Here is a 20,679-nt window from a genome sequence, read left to right on the forward strand (position 1 = left end):
TTTTGATTCTCTTCATTTCTTGAAGCACTCTACCCTCTGCCAAAGGTTCCTCTACCCTTGAAGTTCTTACCACCTCTATGCTTTTAATTTTGCTCACTTCTCCTTTTGATCTTTTCCTCTTCCCTTAATGCCAACTGAAAACACTTGTGAATAGTGTTTGGTGTGAGGATGCTTATTTCATCTTGTATGTTTTGCCTAAGACCATTCATGTACCTCACCAATTTCTCCACTTCATTCTCATGTTTCCTAGCCCTCAAACTTAGTTTGTGGAATTCCTCAATGTATGCATTGACATCTAGTTCCCTTTGTTTCAAACTTTTCAGACTCTTGTGGATTTGAACTTCATAATCTCCTGGTAAGAATTGAGCTTTAATCCTTATCTTCATACGCTCCCATGAAGTTATCTTTTTCTTACCTACCTGTACCCTTTCTTCTTGTATCATGTTCCACCAAACTAGATCCCCTCAATCTTGACTTGGATACATTTACTCTTTTCTCCTCTTCTACCTCCTTATAATCAAAATGATTATTCAATGCTTCTATCCAATCTAATAACTCCTCTCCATTGATATTTCCTCCATAGGTGGGTAATCCATCCAAATTATCCTTGGAGATGGATTTTACTGCATCCAAGAATAGTTTTGGGTCTTGAGGCATTGCTACTATTGTCTGGTCCTCCTTATCTTCCACTTATTTATCTGTCTCATCTCCCCATTCTGTCTTAACCTTCTCCTTCTCCTTCTTGGCATCTCAGGTCCCTTTATTTTCTCCTTGAGCCTTCAATTCTTCTAACATCTCTGTCACCCTCTGTCGGATGGCTTCTGGAGTCATTGCCTTTGGAGGCATTGAACTTGCTTCTGATTCCACAAAATATGACATACACCAATGTTTCAAAGGGTGGCTCTGATACCACTCTGATGCAGAGATTCTTGGAGTTTCTCTCAGTCACCTAGTTGTCTTTCTTGTTCTCTCCAACCTTCTAACTCCTTAAGACCATCCAATGGTACTTGGTAAGGGTTCTGCTAGTTACACCTCCAAGGCCTAATTCCACTTTGACTTTCCTCCAAGGTATAGCCACAAATGTTTTACAACAACGCTTCCTATTGAGGATTTTGCCTCAATCCCTATCGCACCTTCCCAACACTCCAACAACCTTTGCAAAGGATCTAAAATCACAAACTTGTTCCATGAGTGTAAATGAAGTTGACATAGTGTCTTTGGTGTCTTCTAAGGGTTTTATCACCTTTAAACCCATTTTCAAGCCTTCTCAAGCTTACTTTTTCTATACCGAGCTCCAAACAGATCTAATTCAATTAGGCCTCCTTTTACTATTTTCAATGCTTAAGTTCACATCTACCCACACAAGGCCCCAAAAAAATTACATTTATGAGTGCCCTTTTCCTAGTTACATACAATATTGCAGAATGGCATTTGGGTTCTCCATATACATGGGGTTTCTAGAACTGTCCTATTTTTAAGGGTTTTAGGGCTACCTGGGTGACTTGCAAACTTGGCCTTAGAAAGCTTCACTAGTCAAAACCTCTGCACAAACTAATCATGGATTCTTAAAGGGAATTAATGGGGTCTTCAAACATGTATCAACTTTTTCTCTACCAATCCATGTGTGCTCTGAAAACGCATATCTTGTGTTGTCCTAGTCTCACCAACTCCTAGCTATGAGCCTAGGGTATCATTGTAAAACCACCAAAAAGGTCTACAAAGCCAAAATACCTACACTAAACATATTTACAGACCCTAACCTAGCATTCCATTGGATTTCAACTGGTGCCATCAGTGGGTGCTCAGGTTAGAGCCATTTATTGCTTAAACCCTAGCCTACAAGGGTTTTGTACCTAGTTCACAGAGAATGGTTTGAATCTCTGCAACCAAACACAATCAAACTTGAAATCTAACTTGAAGGAAAGTAGATTCACCAGTCCTTCATGCTCTGTAGGTAGGTTCCTTTGACAAGTTCGTATGGGATCGTACAACACAACAAAAAATAAGAAAATAGTGAAAGCAGTGTAAAAACAAGGTTTTTCCTTACAAACAAAACTTGCTCTGCATTCCAAACTCTTCCAACCTATATAATGATGTTTTCTTTGGATTTTAAAATCATGATTCAGTTGGTTAGAACCAAATTCTTCACTGCCACAATATAAAGTGTAGCTTTTTGCAATGTTGCAAATGTTGCTTAACATTTTACATCTTTTTTATCCTTAGGATGCAACCTTACACTCAAGTGTACTCCAAGGCTTCAAAGGCCCTCTATGCATTCTAGGAGACCTAAAACAATGCATTAAACCCTTATTACATGATGACTGTGTTTTTAGAGTAGTGCACCTGTGAACAACATCAACATTATATCTTTCTAGGATACCAACATCTTGAACACAACAAAAGCTTGGACAACTCAACCATGACTTCATTAAGTCCCAAATGGTTGGTCCACTTATTACAACATAAAATACTTAAGAACAAACCAAAATTTGCATGTAATGATAGGTGCCCTGCACGAGTAGGCCTACCCATTCATTGGCATCTATCATATTTTCTAGTATATTGAGTTGCATCTTTATACAAAGTTGGCCAATAATATCATGTGTTAAGGATCTTAAGTGTTGTTCTTTTAGCAGAAAAATGTCCTCCACATGGCTCATCATGACATGCATGAATAATATCATGTGTTTCATCCTCTCTGATGCACCTTCTTAAGACTTGGTCAGGTCTAATATAAAATAAACAATCAACAATCCAAGAGATTAAAAAAAATTTCAACTAGCAACCTTCTTTCTTTAGGAGAAAAATGAGAAGACATCTTATTACTAGCCAAATAATTTGCAATATTGGCATACCAGGGAGTGTGATCTTTTATCAAGAACAAATGTTCATCTGGTAAAGCATCATCTATAGCTTCAGGATTATCCTGCAATTGAAGCCTAGAAAGATAATGTTCAACTACATTAGCTTTACCTAGTTTATCAACAACTGTAATATCATATTCATGCATCAATAGTAACCATTGATCCAATCTCCCTATAATTCAAGGCTTGTTCATGAGATATCTGATTGTTATGTGATCAGTATGCACATATATTTGATATCCTGTTATATAATGCCTGAATTTTTTAAGTGCATATATTACTACCAACATCTCCTTTTATGTGACAGTATAATTAAGCTCAGGTCCTTGCATGTTTTTGCTAATGAAGTAAATTGCACTCTCTAAATTGTCCATTTTTTGTCCCAAAACTAGTCCTATAGCATAATCTAATGCATCTATATGAATATGAAAAGACAATGACCAGTTCGGACCCTTGAGCATTGGTGCTTGAGTTAATGCACGTTTGAACTTCAAGAAAGTTTCATGGCATGCGGGAGTCCAAACGAACTCCATATCTTTAGTCAAAATACAATATAAAGGTCCTACAATTTTACTAAAGTCCTTAATAAATCTTCGATAATATCCAGCATGACCAAGGAAACTTCGGACATCCTTTTGCTTTGTGGGAATAGGAAGGTTTTGAATGACTTTAATTTTGGTTGGGTCAACCTATATTCTAGTTATACAAATATGTTGACCAAGAACTATGCCTTCCTGCATCATCATAAGAGCATTTTTCACTGTTCAAGGATAAATTATAATCTTCACACCTTCGTAAAAAGTTTCTTTAAATTCTCCAATGCCTCTCCAAATTCTGAACCATAAGAGGTAAAATCATCCATATAGATCTCCATGCTATCCTGGGAAATATCTGAAAATATGCTTATCATTGCTCTTTGAAAAGTAGTTGGAGCATTAAAAAATCCAAAGGGAAGAACATAATATGCATATGTTCCCCAAGGGCAAGTAAATGTAGTCTTTTCCTGATCCTCCGGAGCAATTTGAATCTGGTTCTAACCACTGAATCCATCCAAGAATGAAAAGTATCATTTCCCTAGCAAGGAATCTAATACTTGATCTATAAATGGTAATGGAAAATGATCCTTCCTAGTTGTTGAGTTCAAAGCTTTGTAATCTACACATACCCGCCATTTACCTCCTTTCTTTGGAACTATGACTAGAGGCGACACCCACTGACTATCTGATATAGGATAGATAAATCCAGCATTTAATAATTTTTGCAGTTCCTCTTTAATTATCTCCCTTGATGCAGGATTGATTCTTCTATGTGGTTGTCTGAGCGGTCTATAATCTTCTTTAATATAAATACGGTGTGTACAAATTGTAGGATCAATTCCTTGTATATCTTTGTAATCCCACACAAAATCATATTGATGACATTTGAGCAATTCAACCAGTGTTAGCCTTTGAGTTTCTGTGATTTGATTATTGATATTCAAATATTTATTTGAATCAACTTCCACCTTGATAGTAAGATCGACCTGAGCCGCCTCAGAAAGATAAGAAGTGTAGACTTCCTATGGCAACAAGGTATGCAATATGCCAGTGGTTGCAGGAAAATTTGATGCTATAATGCTTGATGTCAACTCCTATGACTGTTGCTCTAGATTATATTGATTTGCTAGAATTTAGAAAGGATAGAATCATCATCCTAGAGTCGTATGAATGATTCTCTATTAATCATCATAAGATGATTGACAGAGTTTACTTCCTCTTCTAATTCTTCCCCCATGTTAGGCCAAACAACTTGTTCTTGATCAAGTTGGGGCTTAGCAGGTGAATACAGAGCTAGAGTTTTAGTAGTATTTCCATCAAAAATAATCATGTCCCCTGATCAACATCCAATGTGCATCGACTATAGCAAGCCAAGGTCTCCCTAAGATAGCCAAATATCCCCCCAATGTAGCCTTAGGAGACAAGATCATAAAATCTGCCAGATATTCCCATGAGTCCAGAGTAACGACAACATCTTCAATCATACCATCAGGGCGAAATGGAACTATCAGCAAGCTGCAGGACCCTAGGAGCAGGCCTCATACTGGTTATGTTAAGTTTTTGCATAATGTCTCTTGTCATTAAATTGATGGTTTCTCCCAAATCTATTAAGGCATTCTTTATCTGAGTGTCATTGATGACTATTTTCACAATAGGACTACCAGGGTCAAAATATTTAGGAATTTAAAATTTTCCCAACATAATATCAGTCAGTTGACCCATTACATGCACTGTTTGCAGATCATTTTTCTTCATGCCAAGTTTCCTTAAACATGCCTCTTTAATTGCCTTACCATAGATAGGGACATCCTTAATAGCCTGAAATAATGGAATCTTAACACATATGTGTTTCAGCTGATCAATGATATCAAAATTTATATCCTCTTGCTGAGGAATCTCTTCAACTTGCAACCTTTGAGGAAATGGGGGTATTTGCTAACTTTGAGGAATTTGGGTTGTTGGGCTAGATATTTCCTTTTCCTTTTGTACTTCAGTTATAACTGGAGGGGAAGGTTTAGGCAAAGTTGTCCTGGATCTAAGGTGAATATCACTTATAGAAAGAGAATAAGTTGGGTATTGATTAGGATCAGCTAAGTATACTTGTTGTTGCTATTGAGGCTTGCTATTAAGATTTGACATGGGTTGAGTGGGCATCTGTGTGGGTTTAGGTGGAACGGTGTTAGTAGCAAGAGGGGGCATTATAGCAGGTTGTTGAGATTGTTGAGGGTGTTGTAGAGGTTGTTGATAACCAGAAGATTGATTCGTCCATCGCTGACCTCATTTCCATTGAGGAGTAGGTTGCTAATTCCCTTGGAATGGTTGCCATGGTCCCTGAGATTGAGACCAATTTCCTTGTGGTTGTTGCCACTGTAGAGTTTTATTTGCAAAATTTTACCCTTGGCCTTGAGGATTTTACCAATTTTGATAATTTCCAAAATTTTGAGCATATGGAGGTTGCCATTGATTATTTTATGCACAAAAATTTCCACTATAACCAGAAAAAGAAAGTGGATCAGGAGGCATACCTTGTCTTGGAAAATTTGGCCTTCTTTGAGCAACATAAAATATTAGTTCATCATCTCCTTGTACTATCTTGAATTTGGGAACTTCAAGATTTGCAACCATCTTACATCTACAGTCTCTTTTCTTTTGTCTATAATGTGGACATGATTTTGCTAGCATTGTATCAACTTTCTCATGCTTCTTCTTAGTTTGAAGTGTGTCTAACTAAGTAGCCATATTATTTATGATATCCTCTTTAAAATCCTTCAAAAGGTGACTGAGCTCCATGTGCTAAACTCCATTACTTGACGTTGATGAAGACATTCCTAGCTTGAAACACCTATTCTTCTTAGAAGAAGATCTTGAATACTTCTGAAAAAACTGACCAATGTCATTCCATGTTGGTTGAGTTATATCACCACCTCCCATAAGATCTAAAGTATATGTGCATTTGTCACTGATTCCCCTCAGAAATGTCAAATTAAGAGAATCTTCATTTAAATTACTATGCCTGGACTTCTTGACACTGAATAGAAATATCTCCAGATAATCTTCTAGACTCTTATCCTCCCTTTATTTCATTCTAAAGATATCATCCCCATGGTGGTCAGTCCCTCTACAATAATATTTATATTTCACAAGAAACAGCCATTTCATCTCATCCCATGTAGTGATTGTACTACTCCCTAGACTCATAAACCATCTCAAAGATGATTGTTTTAAAGTGGCAAGAAATATTTTGAGTCTACGGGCATCTGTAGTGTAATCATAACTTCTACAGAGGATGTCAAATTCAAACAAGAAAGTATCAAGGTCCTCTATCACCAGTCCATAAAATTTAGGAAGAGAAGAAGTTGGAATGTTCTTGAGATTAGCATTATTATGCAAATCAGAAATGGGGAATTCAAATGTTGGGTTCATAGGTGGAGGTGGGTTATTCCCATCGGGGGGTAGATTTACTTGCATTGGTCTTTGAGGAGGAGTTATTGGACAAGGGTCCTCTTCAGGAGGTCCAAAGAGGAAATGAAGGTTGTTCTCAGAAAGTTCAAATTCAAGCGGGTTCAAATGATCAGGATGGTTAGGAAGGAATCTACCTTGAGCATCTCTTCTTCGTCTATGCATGCAGATTCATGAGAATTACTTAAAACAAGGTGAGCTATCAAAACCAACTATACTGAAAACTTAAAAATTCATAATTGTGATAAGTTCTTAGTTTGACACCACCCCCGACAACGACGCTAAAAATGTTTTCCTAGCCAATAAGAACAATAACTAGAGCTAAAGTCTTAACTCAAAGATTGGTCATCCATTTTGAGTAGCTATCATCTCCATGACTGAAGTTCATTTACTTGTCAACCTAGGGGCGTATTAGTTGAAATGGGCCTGCATTGTATATGCACTAAGTTCCTGTGATAGTCATTCTGCACTACTGGAGCAACTAAATCTAACTAAAATAAACAAGAGAAAATATGATAATTGAATGGCTACAAGAAATCTTAATAGTAACAAGAAATTCTAACTAAATAACTATTAACTAAGTTTAGAGCTGACAAACAAGAATTAATTTGTCTGCTTTGGCTGTAGGAACAGTCATAAGATCTGGTTCCAGTGGCTGCAGGAACAGTCAGTTGCTAGAACATCTACTGAAACAAAAAGTAAACTTAATCTAACAAACACACGGGAATACTCACCAAGTGGGTCCCCTTGGATGAGTGTATCCAGACTTCAAAATGATTCTATATACTCAGAATAACATAGCTTTTATTCATTATTTCCAAAAGTTGATACAATACATGAGATAAGAGAAATGCTTCTAATTTTGGAAAACGAGGTCTAACCTTTGTGAAGAGGTGGAGGTATTTATTTATAAGAAAGTTATAACAAACTTCCAACTACCTAGTTCATGCCCATAAAATTAGGTGGAAAGATTTATTACTGCAAGGAGAAGAAGTTAATCCACAGAAAACATGGAACTTTACTAAACCGCAACCAAGAATATAGCATGGTGGTGGTTACTAGATTGATACTTGGTGGAGACAACATAAATAAATCTAGTATCATCTCGCTATTCCTTTTCCAATTCACTTGCACACCATCTTCTCTACTGTTTTAAATGTTCAACCACCCTGAAATGTCTCCAATTGTTTGCATGACGTGATTCTCCATTTGGCTTAAAACAACCGCTTATGCAACAACTTATTTACTCTTGCATTAAAGGTTAGAACATACAAGAATACATATATATCTATTTCCATTTATCTCAACATTTATAAATCCACGCATGACATTACCTATAATAATCTGCATAGCTACATGAATATTAAGTCAAAACAACATAGGGTTCAGTGGGTTTGGCTATTATTCAGAATGCACATAATCAAAACTCTGATACATCACATGACTTAAACATTGTCTCATTATGCAACTTAAAACATAGGAAAAACTTATCAGTCATAGAAATAAAAGAGCTATTATTTTATCTCATCAAGTTCCATGGAGGGACGGTTGGTTGGGATGATGTAAGAAACTGTGTAGGAGGTCAAGAGGAGGGTGAAATCCCAAGGAGAAAGCATAACAACAAGAGGTGGTAGAGTGGGTGGGAGGGAGACGAAGAGGAGGATATGATAATGAGGAGTATATCATGCCGATAGATATTATGACAAGTAGTAGTAGTAGCAACATTTATTTTGAATCCTCAAGCTTTGAGAGTTGTAATGAGATGGAGGTTGAGGTATGTGAGTAGGGATCCTTAGGAAAAATGATGATGAGAGAGTTTACCTAGAGGAGAGGTTGGAATGAAAATGAGGGAGGTAGATGCACTAAGAGAATAGAGAGACTAGATTTAGGGGGAAAGGGATTTGGTACAAGAAGATCAGGACAACCTAAGGTTAGCATGAGATGCTCTGGAGCTAAAAAGGGTCATATTGATAGAATGATCACAAAGGGTCAAGGTAGAGGTAGCTCAAGTAAAAGGGCTAGAAGAATTTGTAGCAAAATTTTACCAAGAGTAGTATGTGGCAAGGGTAAAGTGGTTGGACAAGGAATAGGGTAGCTAGCAATAGACCTCACATGATCATTCAAGGTGTTACATTATTTCACCTGTCACCCTATTCTATCATGCTTAAAAATAGGACTAAAATACATAAGGGAGGCTTAATTTTTTGTTGTTTAACCATTTCCAATTGGAATAAGACATATCCCCTCATTTTGCATTCTTATATTTTCTTTGAAATGATAGCTCTAACACCTCAAAGCCATATGAATTAATAAATCACTTTAATTATTTGCAATCTCCATTTAATTTCTAGAAGATAAAAATATGCCACAATATCACTTGCATTTTAGTTCTTTTCTTGAGATATTAATGGGAACTTGGAATACATAGACTATGTCACATGCCAATCTATATGAACCATATATCAAGCCATTTGCATATATAAAATTCACCACATGTGGGTCCACTACCAAGGGTAAGCAACACGAGCAAGTGTTAACCTCTATTGTTTTGTCATTTTAGTGTCATGTGTTTGCCACTTTTATTAACACTAGTTTCTTATACCTCCTTCATGAGCTTTAAAAATCATAAAATAAATATGGCAATCCTTGTGAAGACATGGCTCTTCACAAAGTGTGTAAGAGGACATAATCAATGGTAGGGAAAAGTTATATTAGATCACTAGCTCATGATGAAATGTGGAAAGTAAAATGCTCAATGCTTTCTTTGCTCATTTTTCTTTATGACCTTTAAGAAAAAGGAAAAGTCACATTCATGATGTAAAACTTTCCTTCAATATTGTTTAATAATAGACACATTGGGCCCAACAATGTCAAGCTATTGGGCTATTTGGCATGCTCTCTTTTTCTCTATACATCTTGGATTTGTGTGAACATTCATTTGTGCATTTTGAATTGTCGGAGCACAACATAGATATTAAAAATAATGTTAATTATATCTATATGAATTCACCATTAATATTGTTATTGAACACAAAATTCAATTATGTAAATTGATTGGCACATAATCAACAACCCATAATAACACATTGGTAATATAATGCTCATTGGTTGCCTATGTTGTTTTGCCATATAGAAAGATAGAAAGGCAAGCAATCACTTGCAACTAGTAGGATAATATAAAACATCGGTGCTTAGTCAAAAGGAAACACAATTGGAGAAAAATACTAGACCAAGGCAAAAGAAGGGTTTATTTCATCCTTCTTGCATCCAAAGTTTTCTACTTTTCTTCTAAAATTCATGGTTTATTTCATGCTCACAAGGCTTAAGACAGCAAAAGAAGAACTTTTGGATTTGAAATGTTTTCCATTTTGTAGCTGCATTTTCTAATTGTTTTACTCTCAAATTTCACTATCATAGAAAAACCTAAATCTATATACCAATAAAATCACATGTGACATGGAAGGAAACCACAAAATAACCTCATACATTAAGAATCTAATCGTGTTCACTTTCATATATAACAAAATAATTACAAAGTATTATTTAAAGATGTCAAAATATTAATGTTATTACTAAAATTTATAAAAGTTCAAATTTAACACACAAGAATTGTGACAAGAACTTGACGCAAATGCATCTCTCGTTATACTATGAACAGAGGTTATATGAAAAGTTTATTGAGTGAAGCCTCCATGAAAAAGGTGCTCCCATGCTCCCATCATATTGATCAACTCTATTCATTCAAGGACTCTTTAGCTACTCAACCTCTTTTTTTTCTCTTGAAGAATCTCATTGACAAGGTCGTGACATATGACATATATTAACAATACATCTAAGTCTTGGAGGTTTTCTTTGCTTTTTTTTACCCCAATATTTGTTTTCCATGTTACTGATTGTATATGCAACCAACATCATAATTGGTCACGACTTAAGAACTTCACTGGCTCATTGAGGGCGTTTTTCCAGCCATAAGAGTCAAGATTGACCACTGCATTGATCATGGAAGTCTTGTCTCGTACCCCTCCAGAAGTCGAGATTGGCAACATTGTTTTTATGTTTCCCATCTCCTAAATATTTGGGAGGGCACACTAATTTTCCATATAAACAATCAAGCAGTTCTTTATTTATATTTTTTAATTAGCCTAATCAAGGATCCTTGCTTCTTTCTCTTTGAAGGATATTATTGTTAGATATATCCTTATAGACATCCTTTGAATTTGCCAAGATTATTATTTTTTTAGCACAATAATATACACAAATTATGTGTGATCGCTTCACACAATGGGATAGACCAATAAGACAATGCTTCTCCTTCATTTCCCAGCCCTTATTTTCATTGTGTGAAATGCAATACTTTGTTTTCATGCCCAGGGCTTTTTAATTCTTTGTATTTCTAGTCATTTAAGGAGCCACACATTACTAGTTTTTGCTTGAGCAACCAACTAATGGCATGTTGTATGTCTGCATCCCAAGTCACAAAAGCAACTACCAGATCTTCATCGCCCATGGATGTTAGAGTGAGTTTTAAAGTCATTCTAATTTCTCATGGGATTGTTTACCCCCACTCATACTCCCACCCCCACCCCACATTCCCTCTCAACACCAAGCATTCCATGTGAGAATTATTTTTGTTATTGCATTGTCAGTTTTGCAGAGATGGACGTTTCTTTTGATCCAAGCCCTTGCTGCAAACATGTTGAGGCACTCATGTTCTATCATTTTATGCCTTGTTACTCATCAACTTCAAGTTAAATAGGTATTTTCCTTACAGAGCTAGTTGTGTGTTTCCTTGATTCTTATAGTTCAAGATATAATTGTTTTAAGTTCATATCGTCTTTGCTACGTATGCATTTATTAAGTGCTTAGTTACTTAAATGACTAGATCTTTACAAACTAGTCCTCGACTTTTTTGTTATTTATGGATGTTTATGGTTAAAGTGGAATAACAATATTGAAAGACTAAATAGATTCAACCACAAAACCCTAGCCTAACAACAACAAAGATCCACCATAACATATGAAGATTACCTAAGACAATGCAAATCAAATAAAATCACAAAGATTATACCATCACATGTCCAATAGGGTTTGGATCTCCATTGATCTTGCTTGATATATTTGCTCTCATATTTTATATGCACAAGAGCTCAACAAAGAACAGAAATGTGGTTGCAAGTAGGCTTGATCGCATATGAAAGTTCGAATGCTAGAGTAGTTGGGTAGTCAGCGGGTAGGTAAAAGAAATAATAAAATAATGAGAGGGTAGGTAGTGTAGGAATTAAGAGATGAATGACATGTGTCATGGGTAGAAAAGGTTAATGAATTAATTAAATAAATAAAGATTCATTTAATTAATAGAAGAAGTGGGATTAATTAAATAAATAAGATATTTATTTAATTTAGGAAAAGGGGAATTTAAATAAATAAAGGTATTTATTCAAATGAGAAATAAGGCTAGAAGAGAATAAATGAATTAATTAAATAAATAAAGATTTATTCAATTAATAGAAGAGTTAGGCTAAAATAGTTAAATAAATAAAAATATTTATTTAATTAGACATGACAATTTTAGGTGTCTACGTTTTGCCCCTCTTTGAGACAATGCAGCTTGTCGCGTTGTTTCAAAGAAGATAACATAAACTGATACAAATTTGCCCCAAGATGGTAATGATATGCCCCCTCGAGAGATTGGATGAAAATGTTTGGAAAGATCACAGACAATCTCTCGATAAGAAAGAAAGGCTAGAATGGACTGACCGGATAGGATAAAGTGACAGAGTCACGGGATAAAGAAGACTGACTTGGGAAACGAGGGCTAGGGCTAGGGCTAGGGCAGTCTATAAAATAGACCACGAGGGGAATACATCCTCATTGTCATCCACACATCCAAGAGATCAAAGTGCAAAGATAGAATAGAGCAGTAGCAGTCAGCAGCGATGGCATTGGTTCACAGATTCGATCACGCTTGTCGATTTCAGAGGTCAGCAGATGCAGGAGAGCAGGTGAGTACCACAAAACCTCCTTGTACTTTGTCGCAATAAATGTTCTCATTAATGCATCTTAGGTAGTGCAATGAATGAATTTTAGGTATGTCAAACAATGTCAAAAAAATGTCGAGGCGCGTCTGTGCTGGTGCCAGGCACGTCTGTGTTTGTGCTAGGCGCGTCTATGAATGAAAAAGTGTCTATGCCAAATGCGAGCGTGTCTATGTTGTGCAGGTGCGTTTGTGTTATGAAGGCACATTTGTGCAGAGCAGGTGTGTCTGTGCAGAGCATAGGCACGTCTGTGTATTTCAGGCACGTCTGTGCAGAGCAGGCACGTTTGTGCAATATGTAAGCGCATTTATGTCATGAAGGCATGTTTGTGTCTTCAAGGCCGAATCAACAATTCTGTGATGAATATACATTGTTGATTGGATAAGTTGCTGAGAGGATACACTCAAGAAGGTCCTCTAGGGAAGACTAGAATAGCAGATAGGGCTAGGATAGATCGAGGCACTTTGTGATGAACAGTGAGTACCAAGACACAGTACTTTGTGATGAACAGGGAGTATTAAAAAGAGCAGCACTTTGTGATGAACAGGGAGTGCAAATATGAGCAACACTTTGTGATGAACAGGGAGTGCAAAAACACGTAGTACTTTATGATGAATAGGGAGTACCACTAGGATAAACAGCAACACTTTGTGGTGAACAATGAGTGTCACTAGGATAGAGTATCATAAGCATAAGCACTTAGGATAAAAAGTAGCATTTTGTGATGAACAGGGAATGCCACTTTGACTGACACAGTTGATTTGTTTAACTGCAGGAGTACCTACCTATGTTGGAGTCACAGGAGAGATTCCCATTGACTCAAAGGTTACGACCAAAGCTAACATTTGAGGACAGAGCCGTGATTGAGGTTATGGGTTTGCGATTCATTCTGTATGTGCCTGAGTTTTGGGCGAACATGGGATTGCTGACTGCACTTGCTGAGAGATGGCACTCTGAGACATGCACGTTCCATTTGCCGATGGGTGAGATGACAGTCACCTTGGAGGATGTGTATAGGATATTGAGGATACCGATCGATGGGGATTTGATACCCTATGATCGAGACGGAGATAGGGATGCTCTGAGACAAGTGTTTCAGGATCTAGGACTAGAGATGAGGGCTGGACACGTGGCATGGGATACCATGACACAGATAGGATTGGCACTACCATTAGTACAGGCAGGAGTGATCAGTGGGTTCTTGTGTCCGAATAGGGTGACACGAGGGTTGGCTATGGGCTGGGGGAGCACCTTAAAGACACTGGTGACACAACATACCAGATATGCCTGGGGACCGTGCATGCTGGCACACTTATACTATGAGCTTCATCAGTTTGTATACCATGGATCCGTAGGATTGGGCTGTGGAGTGACATTATTGCAGGTAGGGGCTTATGAGCATCTGTCGATGACTCAACCAATACATTTCAGAGGTAGGGGCCATGGGCGCAATTTTGTTCATTTATATGATATAATTACATCTCAGCCGCAGATCTGGAGATTAGAGCACTTGCGCAGGGTCATTGATGAGATTGACACTATAGTATGGAGGTCATACCGAGAGTGTGAGGAGTGGGAGGATGACGCAGTGGAGCTGCCATACACCTTCAAGAGCAGGTATCTAATTGGGTGGATGCCCTATGTGCTGGAGAGGCAGTTGGTTGACAGGGTATGCAGGCAGTTTGGTAGGATTCAGCGAATGCCACGGGGTTCCGGGATGTATGCTGGGACAATCAAGGATCCGGCACACTTCGGGCCATTGTTATCATATGATCGGGTAATGATGCAGCTGGTAGAGATGGTGCCCATGCAGCTGGTACAGATGGTAGAGATACTGCTTATTAGGTTGAGCAGCCATTTCCTCGACTGACAAATCCAGGTGAGTAGATAGATGGAGATGGCGGGGGGGATGAGGATGATGATGGAGATGGTGGGGGTATAGGCCGATGGAGGAGGCGGGGGATGATAGGAGAGAGGAGAGTGGCTCCATGAAGAGAGGGTGGAGAGGAGAGATAGGCTCGGGTGGTGAGAGGTCGAGGTGGTTTACCATTATAGGTGCCAACATCACAGGGTCCCAGACAAGTACAGGGACAGGGATGAGGATAGGGGGAGGGGTAGCCACATGAGCAGCCATAGGTACAGGGGCAGGAGCAGGTACAGGGGCAGGAGCAGCCACAGGTATAAGGGGGAGAGGAGGAGGATGAGCTACTAGAGTTGAGGGAGATCTACTAGGGATAGGAAGATGAGATCCAGGATCTGGAGAGGGAGACAGCTAGGCTCAGGAGATAGCAGAGGGATATAGAGCGGGAGCAAGATCAGGCTATCCAGCATTATACAAAGGCTGAGACAACACTGAGGGTAGGGAGGCAGGCAAAAAAGGACACAAGAGCTGGTTATGCTTATGTTTTGCAAGTCGAGGAGGAGATAGGCTACTGGAGAGACCTATACTATGGAGCTATGCCACCAGAGTAGCGGGCTAGGAGCTTCCGGAGACCATCGTGGACAACGACGACCACTGGAGGGAGGGACAAGAGATAGGCGTCCAGCGGTGGGGTTATGGGTCCTCCACCACCACTAGATAGAGGGGACAGGAGAGATGATCCTGGGGTGGGTCCTTCTAGGGCTCAGACTTCATCGAGACCAGGCGGCTCCGAGGGAGGGAGTTCATCATAGCCTTAGAGGGCTCCCTATGTATCAGTTTTGTACCATTTTGTATGATGATGTAGACACCTTCAAGTGATTGTAGCCATATGATTTTTGACATCATTGTATCATGACACTTATGATTATATATATATGAGATGATTCATCTTTGCGGTAGCTATATGCATCTGTACCTATGTGATGCTTATGATATGGATGCAAATATGTACATGAGGAAAATGCAATGTTTTTGTTCTTTTATGTTTTTAATATGTTATTCCAATGCAAATGTGAATGTATGAAATGTAGATGAATATGATAATGCGAATAACTATTTACATGATAAAAATGTAAAATGTGCTAACATGTGTTGTGTGTAGGATGTGATGCAATTGTGATATCTATATATATGTATGAAATGCCTAATATGTGGTAATGCAGGTGCAAAGTACATGAAATGCAAATGTTTTTGGTGTGTCATTATACTCAGTCATGTGATAGCAGGCTACACAGACTCAAGAAGGATGATGGAAGTCAATCAAGAAAGGGGGATGGAAGATAGAAGATATGAAAGTGAAAGAGCTTCTTGTGTGTTATCATCATTGAGCTTTATTATGGCAAAATAGGTTATGACAATCAAGGCATATGTTTGACCCAGAAATTCATTATACCTGTTTGCATGGAGACAAGACAGTCTCAAACAAGGAATGCCCCAGTTCACACTAGACTCACAGTGTCCTCATATCCTTGGACAAGTCATAGCATTACTAAGAGACAATCTGTAGACAACAAAGAAAAATAGGTGACGATACCCCATCCTCACCTTTCTAGTCAAAGACATCCTGGAGATAGAATCTCTAGTCAAAGACATCCCAGAAAAGCTAAAAGACATGTCACCTAAAGATAAAATCAAAAGAAAACCAAGACTCGACACCAACATCCACTTTAGTCCTCAAGTTTAGTGTCTCTTGTAACTTGTATAAGTCTTATTTGATTGTGGTCACAATGTTTACTTTCACAAAAGGATAGATAGGACTGAACCATATGTTGTCTGAGTCTGTTGAAAGATTTGATTTGTTGAAGCCCATTGTTGTTGTTGTGTCTCATCTAAAAACTGACTGAATCCATGAAACTAATACTTTATTGCGGAGAAGACGGAACTTTATTGCGGAGCGGTGATGCAAATGTTGCTTTATTATGGATTGTGTGTGGATAGATTGAAGAAAACTGGAAGAAGTTGTACTCCTCGAAACATGTGATGTTCTCAGTTCCACACCCATCACTAGATGTAGGATTTCTCTTAGCCACAGATAGGAGCTGATTTATTATGGATAGAAAGGGGTGAAAAGGGAGGTTTATTATGAATGGCGAACCAATCTTGGGTAGATCAATAACAAGCCATGATGGGAATGTGTAAAGTTTATTATGGATGAAGAGGTTGTGAGTGTGTGCAAAGTGAAAGGATGAAATGGAATCCTGAAGAAGGGAGGAGCAATGTCTCTACGCATGGTGTTGGTGACCCATTTTTCACCATGGTAAATGCCCAGGGCACCACCGAAGTGGTTTTCACCTTTGGATGAAATATTTTTCTGTTTTCCAATTTTATTTTATTTTGTGTCACAAGGCGCCTGTTAGCTAGGTTTTCACCAAGTAACAATTTTTTTTATGTTTATGACTTTTTTTTTTGTCTTTTTGTGTTTTTTTGTATTTTTGAATTAGGATACTCTGAAGATATATGTGTAAAACTTGCAAAGGTGCATGTTGTTGATAGGATCCTCCAAAGGTTCACCCTCTGTGGTTGAGAGCTGATATGCACCAGATCCATATGATGTTGTGATGATGTAAGGACCAAGCCAGTTTGGTTCGAATTTGCCCTTCTTCTCTCTGTCTTGCTGATTTTTAGGATTTTCTCTGAGAACCAAGTCACCTACCTCAAATGTGTGAGGCTTAACCTTATGATTGTAGTTGCGTCGTTCCTTGATTGAATGATGTGTAGCTCGAGTGACTGTATTCCTTGATGAAGAAACTGAGATAGAATTACTAGTGTGTGGACTACATAGGCTCGTATGCGTGTCACCTGAAGAAGTTTGGGCATCCCTAATAACAAAGTCCCTTGAGGAAGCTCCATTAAAGGTCCATGATGTATCACCAGAAGGGAAAAGATGTGTGGAACAAGTGGATGAGTTATGAAGGCTTATGATTGCGAAAAGAAGTGAAAGTAGGATAGCATGATGGAGACTTAGGATCAACAAGTATGTTTTTTGACTTGAAATTGTAGAACTTTTGCCCCCAGTTATTTTGATATTAGGGGATATCATCTCTTGCTTTTTTTCTTTCATAGGATTTTTATCCTTGACTTTGATTTTTGCAAAGTCCAATAGCTTTTGATTTTGATTTGGACTGGAGGACTTTTCTTTATTTTTGACTTTTAGATTTTTCTTTTCAAAGCTTGATTTATGATCCTCAATGAGTAAGGACTTTTGTGATTCTTGATGATCCAAGTTTGGGAGAGGAGTGGAAATGGAATGAGTGGATGAAATGGTAAGGCTATATGAGTTCTCAAGAGGGTTGGCGATGTGCTCAATAGATTCTTTGTCGAAACCACTCTTAGGACTATTGATATCAAGAGTTGCTTGCACTGCTAGAGGATATTTGCATTCGGTCTTAGTAGCCACAACACTAGGTGGTTCACACCCAATTCCTTGGCATTGCAATTTTTTTGTATGTTATTCTTGTTGACTGAATACCTTAGGAGATAGTGGGAGTTGATCAACATGGAAGATATACTCACCACATCACATGTCTTTAACCTTGAATTTTTCTTTGAGCTCTCTTTGTTTTGATGTAGAAGCTTTCAATGATTCTGGATCCACATATGCTCAAGATGGAACAACTTCTCGATTGACTGGGATTGTTATTTCTGATCTAGGTCATAGATTGTTGCAATATATGAATGGATTTGGATCAGCTTTGATGGTAACTTCAACTCCATTGTGTGGAAACTTGATACATCGATGATATGTAGATGGTACTACGCTCATCTCATGAATCCATGGACGTCCTAGCAATATGTTGTATGTGAGATCCAGGTCTAGGACTTGACAAACCACATCCTTTGTAACTGGCCCAACTTTGAGAGGTAAGGTGACTGTGCCTTTAGATGAATGTTCTTCATCATCATATGCCTTGATGGTAATTTTGTTTGTAGCATTCATAGCCTTTTCAAAATATCCCAATTGCTTAATAGTGCTCAATGTACAAATGTTTAGACCTGCTCCTCCATCTATCAGGACTTGTTTTATTCAATGTTTGTGTAGGAAGGCTTCAATGTGCAGAAAAAATGCTTTTGGGTCATATTGTATTGGCATCAACAACACCATCATTGACTGTGTTCTTGTTTTTATTCCAAAATCTTGGCTTGTCTTTTCCTTTAAAGTCCTCTTTGTTTTCTTTAAATATTTTGATGACTCCTTGCTCAATTAGGACCTTCTCTGTTGCTAAGCCTTTCTCAATGATGTCCTTGAAGGTGGACAAACAAGCTTTTCTTAGGTCATAACCAATGTCTTTGTTAACATTCTGGGTGAACATCTCTACCATTTGTTTTTGTGGAATTTCACAAGAGCATCTGCTGGCTAGATTTCTCCATCTTTGTAAAAATGATGAAAAAGATTCTCCATCCTTTTGTTTGGTGTTGCACAAAGTAGTGACTGATATGTTTGTCTCTATGTTGGATAAATGCCTCTGCCAAGTCACCCCATGAATTAATTTCAGGTGGAAGTTGGGAGAACCATTCCATAGCTTGAGCACCTAAGCTCTATGGGAATAATCTCATCAAATATGTCTCTTCTGCTGCTACCTCAATGCAAGTTGTGAAAAACTATCTTATATGTGCCTTAGGATCCTCTTTTCCTCTGTACTTATCAAACTTAGGTGTCACAAAGTGTGTAGGAAATGGAGGCATTGGAATGCTTTTGTCAAATGGATAGGGACATATGTCTCTCATTGTGTAAGTTGGCTTCGGTGTATTTATGTCCTCCATTTTCTTTTGTAAGTCCTTAATTTGCTGTTCCAAATTGTTCTTAGGTGGAGACCGACTTCTTACACCATATCCCAAGCCTGAAGCACCGGGTGGAGGAGGAGCATGTTGCATATATGGATGGTATTGATCATACACATGTTCATATGGAGGAGGTCTATAGTGATGTTGCGTATATGGACCACTTGGTCTAGAGTCATGATGAGGAATGAAATGTTTGTTTTGTCTGTGTATACCATACTCTACAGGCATGTCATGAGCTTGTTCTAATGTGTTGCCCCCAAATTTGACACGGTGTTTTCTTGTGTCAAAATTTTGATCATGCCTTTGGATATCCAATTGCTTTGGTGGTTGATCCTTAGCATTGGTATGTGATTGAGTATATTTTTCTGCATAAGACTTCCATAATGGTCTATGAAGGTGAGTATCATATGCTTGACCATGTGTGTATGGGACCTCAATTTTTTGAAACAAAGATGATGGTGATTCAAGCACCATATGCGGTCCTCTATTGCTTCCACTATTAGGCCTCCTTTGATCCATGTTGACTTGAGGTTCTTGCAAAGGTCGATTTTCCATTATTTGAGACATGTCAAAATCATGAGGGATCTTGGCTCCACTTTGTGCCATCACTTGTAAGAAATATTGTCTATCTCTCCTCATTATTTCCTCAACCAATCTATTGAAACGGGGATCCATAATGGAGTCTTCCACTTCTACTGAATGTACAGAAAAATTGTCCATATTGTCATTGTGTGTATCATTGTTGTTTGTAGTGTCCATGTTCTCAACATTTGGAATATTTCTATAGGCATCCATGTCAAGTAATGTGGTATGATCATAATTGAAAAAGACGTCATTGTCATACTCATAGGCACTCATATTTGCGGACTCTTGAGCCTCTTTAGCTTCTCTCCTAGATTTTTGGTAACGAGTTTCAACCATGAACTAGGTATTGACCAAGATGTGTGAGACTAGATGAAAATGGAAAGAGTATGGAAGACCAAGAGTTGGATGGAATGTAAATGAATCTGAAGTTTACTTGCAATGTCCAAAGTGTAAGACCAAGTATGCATGTAGTAGAGTAGGTGTGACTTCCAAAGAGA

Source organism: Cryptomeria japonica, chromosome 8 (assembly GCF_030272615.1).
Source record: "Cryptomeria japonica chromosome 8, Sugi_1.0, whole genome shotgun sequence".
NCBI classification, from domain to species: domain Eukaryota; kingdom Viridiplantae; phylum Streptophyta; class Pinopsida; order Cupressales; family Cupressaceae; genus Cryptomeria; species Cryptomeria japonica.